This window comes from Giraffa tippelskirchi, chromosome 2 (assembly GCF_054371585.1).
Source record: "Giraffa tippelskirchi isolate mGirTip1 chromosome 2, T2T-mGirTip1v1.2.pri, whole genome shotgun sequence".
Lineage (NCBI taxonomy): Eukaryota > Metazoa > Chordata > Mammalia > Artiodactyla > Giraffidae > Giraffa > Giraffa tippelskirchi.
Window position 1 is genome coordinate 90,130,998 of NC_137276.1, and position 7,158 is coordinate 90,138,155.

At 40.7% G+C, this 7,158-nt stretch overlaps 1 pseudogene; it reads right to left on the bottom strand.

Annotated features, from left to right (window-relative positions):
- Positions 1-987: 987 nt before the first annotated feature.
- On the bottom strand, positions 988-2,006 carry LOC145539558 (gamma-enolase-like; annotated as a pseudogene).
- Positions 2,007-7,158: the final 5,152 nt, after the last annotated feature.

A 7,158-nucleotide genomic window follows, 5' to 3' on the forward strand; every position in this document is an offset into this window, starting at 1 on the left:
CAGGGGATTGTCTCAACCCAGGGATCAAACCTGTGTTTCCTAAATTACAGGCATATTCTTTACCATGAGGCACCAGGACTTCCCTCCTAATATAGACAATAGATAGATAGATAGATGGATAGGAAGAACAGGAAAGCTAGGATTGGAAAGAGTGGGACAAAGGTAGAGCCCCCAGGCACATATCTCCAACTCTGGACTGACCCATGTTGCAGTGAAAGCTTTCAACACACACAGGAACCATCATCAAGGCCCCTTACTGTTACTTTTCCCATTTCGGCAAGATCCTCACCTCAAGCCATCTAGTAATCTACAGTCACAAGAAACACAGACACACGGTCCCCTGGAGTTATGGGGAAGTGATTTGTTAACTAACAGGATGAATAAAAAATAAATAAAAACATACATTTATTTGGAAAAGGAAATGGCAACCCACTCCAGTCTTCTTGCCTGGAGAATCCCATGGACAGAGAAGCCTGGCAGTCCACGGGGTCGTAAGAGTTGGACACAACTTAGCGACTAAGCCACCACCACCAAACACATACATAAACTTAGGCCAGGCCGGTTCACCCAGGCAGCACCTGCCTTCATTTAGCACTGCGCAGGTCTTGCCTTCCATGTAACCTGGAACCCAGAGAGGCGAGAGTGGAGGCAGTAGGGGCTGAGGCAGCCAAGGAGCAGTGCAGCAGGGCAGCCTGGGTGTCTGGAATGAAATTGCAAGCAGGACCTAAAGGAAGAAGTTCCAGGAGGATGAGCCAGGGGTTCCAAGTCTCCGGCCAGGTAGAAGGATCACAGTATGCTGGGATTGCAGACATTATGTCCTGGAAATCGAGCTTCATGCCCCAGCTCTTCGGTGATTCTCATTCATGAGCAGATTGTACTTAGCCAGGTGCACCAGGCGCCAGTATTGATCTGGCCTGTGAACAGTACCCACCATGTTGGCAATGAATGTGTCCTCAATCTCTCCCAAATGGTGACTCACCATGACCCTCAGCCATTCTCCTGGGCTAGCCTGCACACTTGCATGGCTTTGGTGATCAAATTGATCTGCCTAAACTTCAGCCTCAAGGGAGACAACAAAATAGGCCCTAGCAAAGTCCTGGTCCCCAATAATGTATCAGGAAGACTTACAGGCTTAAAGTCATACCTGCTACCATGATAAAACTCTGAGGTGGCAACATCCATGCTGATGACAATCTCTTCTGTGTAGCCAGCCTTGTCAATGGCTGCATTTACCAGCTCCAAGGCTTTGCTTGGAAGCTTCTGATGTCCAGAATTTAGGGGGCAAATCCACGTTCATCTGCCACATCGGTGGCATCTTTGCCATGCTAGTCCTAGATGAGTGTGTGATAGACCTCCACCTTGAGTCGCATGACATCCTGAAATCTCTCAGCACCCATGGGGAGGATCTAAACTCCTGTGTGGTCAGCTTGTTCCCAGCATGAGAGCCACCACTGATCATGTTGAAGGCACAGGCAGGATGAGATCTGAGTTCTTGGCCAGCTGAGCAATGTGGTGGTGAAGGGGCAACTCCTGCTCGGCTGCCCCTGCTTTACACATGGCCAAGGACACATCCAAGATGGCATTGCCCCCAAACTCAGTCTCATCCAAGTTCAGCATCAGGTTGTCCAGCTTCTCAAGTCCCATCACAGAGAGACACAAGCTGATGAGTGTACAGATGATGGCAATGTTGATGTGGTCCATTGCCTTCAGAACACCATTGCTTTGCAGTTTGTCCCTATCCCTTAGCTCCAGGGCCTCAGAGATAACAGTGGAGGCTCTATTGGGTACTGCTGCCTGGAAAAGACCTGAGAGGGGAACATGGAATGAGGAGGAAGAGGGAGGACACTACAGGGACCAGAGGGTCCTTCAGCCTTCTAGCTCTGCACTCCTGTAGCCACATCCAGCCTTCTCCCCATACTGCTCCTTAATACCCACCCACCCCCCACACACACGGAGGCAGATGCACAAGCAACGGCCTCCTCATCTGCCCAATTGGAGCCCCACATGCACAAATAGGAACCCGAAGAAATGTAGCTTTTCAGGCAGCACACACAATACACACATACAGCACACACACAGAGGGAAGAGGCAGGATGCATCTCCAAACACCTGCTACTGTTTAGGGAAAGTTGAAGATGCATTTCAAACCATCAGTCCCATTCTTGGAACTAGAGAAACTCCCCTACTTATGAACAAAAAACATAAGGAAGGAGAACCACAGTAGCATTATTTGTCATTGCGAAAATTAGAAACAATCTCATACATGTCAAGGAGAATGGATTCTTTACATGCGGTATATTCAATATTCATTCAATACCATATTACATAATGCCAAAATGAATGATCTCTAGATCATGTATAAGGCAATATGTATCAAAACAGATAAATCTCAGAAATGTAATGTAAAATCTGGTACTATCTACACAAGCTTTGAAAATGTAACACTTTAAGGATTACCTAGGAGTCTGTGTGTGTGGGAGGGGGAGGGAAGAGCGTGTACATGTATATAAATGGAATAAAGTGTGAAAATGTACTTGAGAATGATAAATACAAGATTCATGATGGAGGTGACCTCTTAAAAATGAAGAAGGGAAATGGGATCTGGGTGTGTTACAAGAAGTACTTCAACTATATTAAAGGGTACCCAGGGGTCCTTTATGCTACTGTACTTGTCTGCTATCATTTAAATATGTCAGAATTTAAAATATTAAGAATTTACTAGTAACCTGTAATTTTACAGCTGTCTCTTTCACAAAAAGGCCAATATTTGTTTCAAAAACATAATTTTTTGGATAGAATATTATACATGTAAAGTGGTTTCCTGACTTATGAACCAGCTTCCTTTTAACAAACTCGGAATAATATCCTTAAATTTCATTAAGTAGCAATTCTGTTTAACCCCATATACTTGCGAATTCTTGGGAAATACTTCGATTGATATGAATTTAAAGATTTGTTACTGGATAGTAATATAGTAAATTATTAAAGGAAGAGACAAATACCTACCCAAAGTGTTCAGCCAACTGTACGAAAAAAATATGGCTAGTTCTTTTAACAAAAATTTACCAAAATGTAATCATTTCAACTGCACACACATTAACTGCTCTAACTGTCATGTTATGTAATAAAAGTTTGCTAATTTAATATTATTCACAGGGGATGTGTTCCAAAAGCACCAGTGGATGCCTGAAACCACAGATAGTACCAAACTGTAAAAATACTGTTTTTTCTATATATACATCCCTTTGATAAAGTTTACTGTTTAGGCATAGAAAGAAATTAGCAATACTAACTAATAATAAAACAAAATAATTATATACTGTAATAAAGTTATATAATGTGCTCAGTCACTCAGTCAGGTCTGACTCTTTGCAACCCCATGGACTGTAGCCCACCAGGCTCCTCTGTCCATGGAATTCTCCAGGCAAGAAAAATGGAGTGGATAGCCATTCCTTTCTCCAGGGGATCTTCCCAACATAGGGATCCAACCTGTGTCCCCTGCGTCTCCTGCATTGGCAGGCAGGTACTTTACCACTGAGCCACTTTGGGAGCCAACAAGTTATGTGAATCCCATTTTTCCCTCCAAATATCTTGTCCAAATTTATTGTCTTTTCCATCTTCACTAAGCACTTATCACACACGCCTGTGCCATAACTTCTGCAGTTTAAAGCACGACAGCAAAACTAGCACAAATTTCTTTTGCCTTCTTTCCACAATTTCATGGAGAAGAATTGTTCTTACCATAGATTTCAGCAATCTCAGCATATGATTGTTTTTATTTCCTCATTAAGTCAGAAACTTTTGCCTTTTCACTTGAAGAAATCACTTTACAGCTCCCCTTCAGCATATCTGATACCAGCATCACTACTCTTGTGCTTTGGGGCCATTATCATCGATAAAGGAAGGGTTATGTGAACACCAGCACTAAGAAACTGCAACAGTCGACCTGATAACCCAGACAGCCTCTAAGTGACTAACTGATGGGGAACACTGAACAAAGGGATGGAGCAGGTGGGATGGGGTGGGATGGCGCAAGATTTCATCACTCTAGGAAAAAATGGGTACCACTGAAAACTTACAAATTGTTTATTTTTGGAATTTATCGTTTAGTATTTTCAAACTGTGATTGACAAGGGTTAACTGGAACCACAGAAAGTGAAACTGAGGATATGAGGAGTATCTCTGTAACTCCAGTTAAATTCTACAGAGATTGCTACTTTCAACTTTACAATATGTGAGATAAGACAGGGATATAGTAAAGGAAGACTCAATAAAATTTATCTCCTGCCCTCTTCATTTCTTGTGTGGACCTTAAGTTTTAACCTATGTATGTACTAAGTTATATGAAAACTATCAAACAAGGCATCTTACCAGTGGAAAAAACCCAGACTGAGGAGTGAGTAAGACTTGGGTTTCATTCCAAGCCCTGCCACTCTCTAAATGTTTGACCTAACTTGAGAAGTTTCTCTATACTGAGTTTCAGCTTCCTTGTCTATTAAATTAAGATAACAATATCTACCTTATAAAGTGAAGGATCAATGCATACACTCTTGTGTAAAATGTAAACAATAGTCATACAACACATACCAGCAAATTGGACTCAATCTAGAATATAATATACATTAATTATATTTTATGGGCATCCCTCGTAGCTCAGTCAGTAAAGAGTCTGCCTGCAATGCAGGCGACCGGGTTCAGTTCCTGGGTCAGGAAGATCCCCTAGAGAAGGAAATGGCAACCCACTCCAGTATTCTTGCCTGGAGAATCCCATAGACAGAGGAGCCTGGCAGGCAGTCTATGGGACTGACAGTCTATGGGTTTGCAAGAGTCGGACACAACTAAGCACACACAGCAGCAATTATATTTTATAGAAATGTGTACACTTTATTTTTATTTTTTAATTGAAGTATAATTGATTTACAATGTCAGATATACAGCAAAGTGATTCAGTATAACTGAAATAACTGGTAAAGAATCTGCCTGCAGTGTGGGAGACCCGGGTTCAATCCCTGGGTTGGGAAGATCCCCTGGAGAAGGGAAAGGCTACCCACTCCAGTATTCTGGCCTGGAGAATTCCATGGACTGCTTAGACCATGGGGTCGCAAAGAGTCAGACACGACTGAGTGACTTTCACTTTCACTTTCGTGTATATATAATATATATTCTTTTTCAGATTCTTTTCCATTGTAGGTTATTGCAAGATCTTAAATATAGTTCCCTGTGCTATACAGTCAGTCCTTATTGTTTATTTTATACACAGAAGTGTGGGTATCTGTTATCAAGCTCCTCATTTATCCTCTCCGCCTTCCCTCTTTGGTAACTGTAAGCTTGTTTTCTATGTCTGTGAGTCTATTTCTGTTTTTTAAATAAGCTCATTTGTATCATTTTGTTTCAGGTTCCACAGGAAATATGTAAATTTTAAAAGTGCATTATTATTAGTCTACTGTAAGGCAAGTAATTATAGCTTACCCCTCCCACAAAGATAATTCATTTAATAGATAAATTTCTTAGGGTCTTATTGTTCTGCTATGATGTCCTAGGACTGAATGGTACAGAGGTGGAAAGTGATTCCAGAAAAAAGGTCCAACTTTTAATTATTGAATTCTAACATGTCTAGCAAGAATAGCTTGTTACTCCAACCAACACTACCTGACACCAATTAAACCCTTTCCTTTTTAAAGAATTATGGAATGTGATTGACTCCTTGCTTTTCAACTCTGAAAGATCATTCTGTAGATTTATTAGTGGCTAGTTGAGTTGACACAAGTACAAACAAGCAAGCTGTAAAAGTGTTTAGGAAAAAATATGACAAAATATCCAACATATTTATTCTACAAATACTATGGGCAAGGCTCAGCGTCAGTGCTAGCACTATTGGAGAGCTAAAACAATGAAGCAAATATGAATAGTCCCTTAAAAACTTTAGATGATAGGAAATTGAAGACCATTTAGGTATTGCCATTTTTAAAGGCATACTTACAAATTTAGAAATATTTAAAAAGAAGGAGAAAGCAACTGGAAGAAAAATCCATTTTAAAAGATAGAGATAAATAAAAGGCATCAATTTGTTAAAGAGGCAAAGATAAAATGTTCCAGGAGTTCAGAATAAGGAGTATTACTTCCTTGGGTTGAGAGCAGAGAAAGGAGGTATCGTGGAAAATGTCACCAGGAAGATGGAATTGGAGACAGGAGAGGCAGAATTTGGACTTCAAACACAGGGTAAGCCATGATCTGCAAAAAGAAGGAAGTAACACTGGGAGGTGAACAGAGCATCAGGGACATGGAGAGGTCATGTGTAGGAAGGATATTGATTCAGGCTTGCTGGCATAGAGGATAAATCAAGAGAATCTGTCAGAAATGGGGTCAGAGATGTAAACTGAGGATGGATTTGGAGGTTCTCCAGTGCTATAAAGAAAAGTCTTATTTTATATCACATACACAACTGACAGAGGATAATGCAAAGCAAAAATGGACAGGTATGTTCTTTTACTGTGTCAGCACCAAATGCAAATATCAGAATCATCTTTGATTTCAATGTCACAAAGAAGCAAAACTTTTCCACGCATTTTGAAAAATCATTACAACAAAGGACAGATGACTTAGCCTGCTTGAAATGTGATCAGGGTAAAGAATTTTGCATTTCATTTTAACTTTTTATTTAGTTTTTTAAACTTTTTAAATACATATTTTTACACTTTTAATCTGGGGCGAAAAAGTTTTCCAGTATCTTTCTCCATGAAAATGATAAGATTTTCACACCTGATGTCTATCTGTAAAGAACACAATGTATTCAAAACTTCACTTAGCTTGGAGTAGGAAGATTTAAGTACTGGGCTGCATCAATATTGAAAAGCTTTAAGTTGCAAGTGATAGAAAACTTCAATAAAACTAGCTTAAAAAAGTAAATAAGGGGCCAGAAATGGGCCAACCGCCTGCAGCAGCCCCTTGCCTCCACCCCGCCCCTCTGCAGGTCTGTGGGTTTCAGAGGTGCAAGAAGCAGCAAGGATAAACCCAGGAGCAATGGCGCCCAAAAAGAAACTAGCAATAAAAAAAAAAAAAAAAATTCTGACTGTGGAAAATGCCAACCAGGAGAATGAAATAAAGGGTGAAAAAGAGCAAGATGCTAATAAAGAGCCCTTAGCCCTCCCTCTGTAAGCT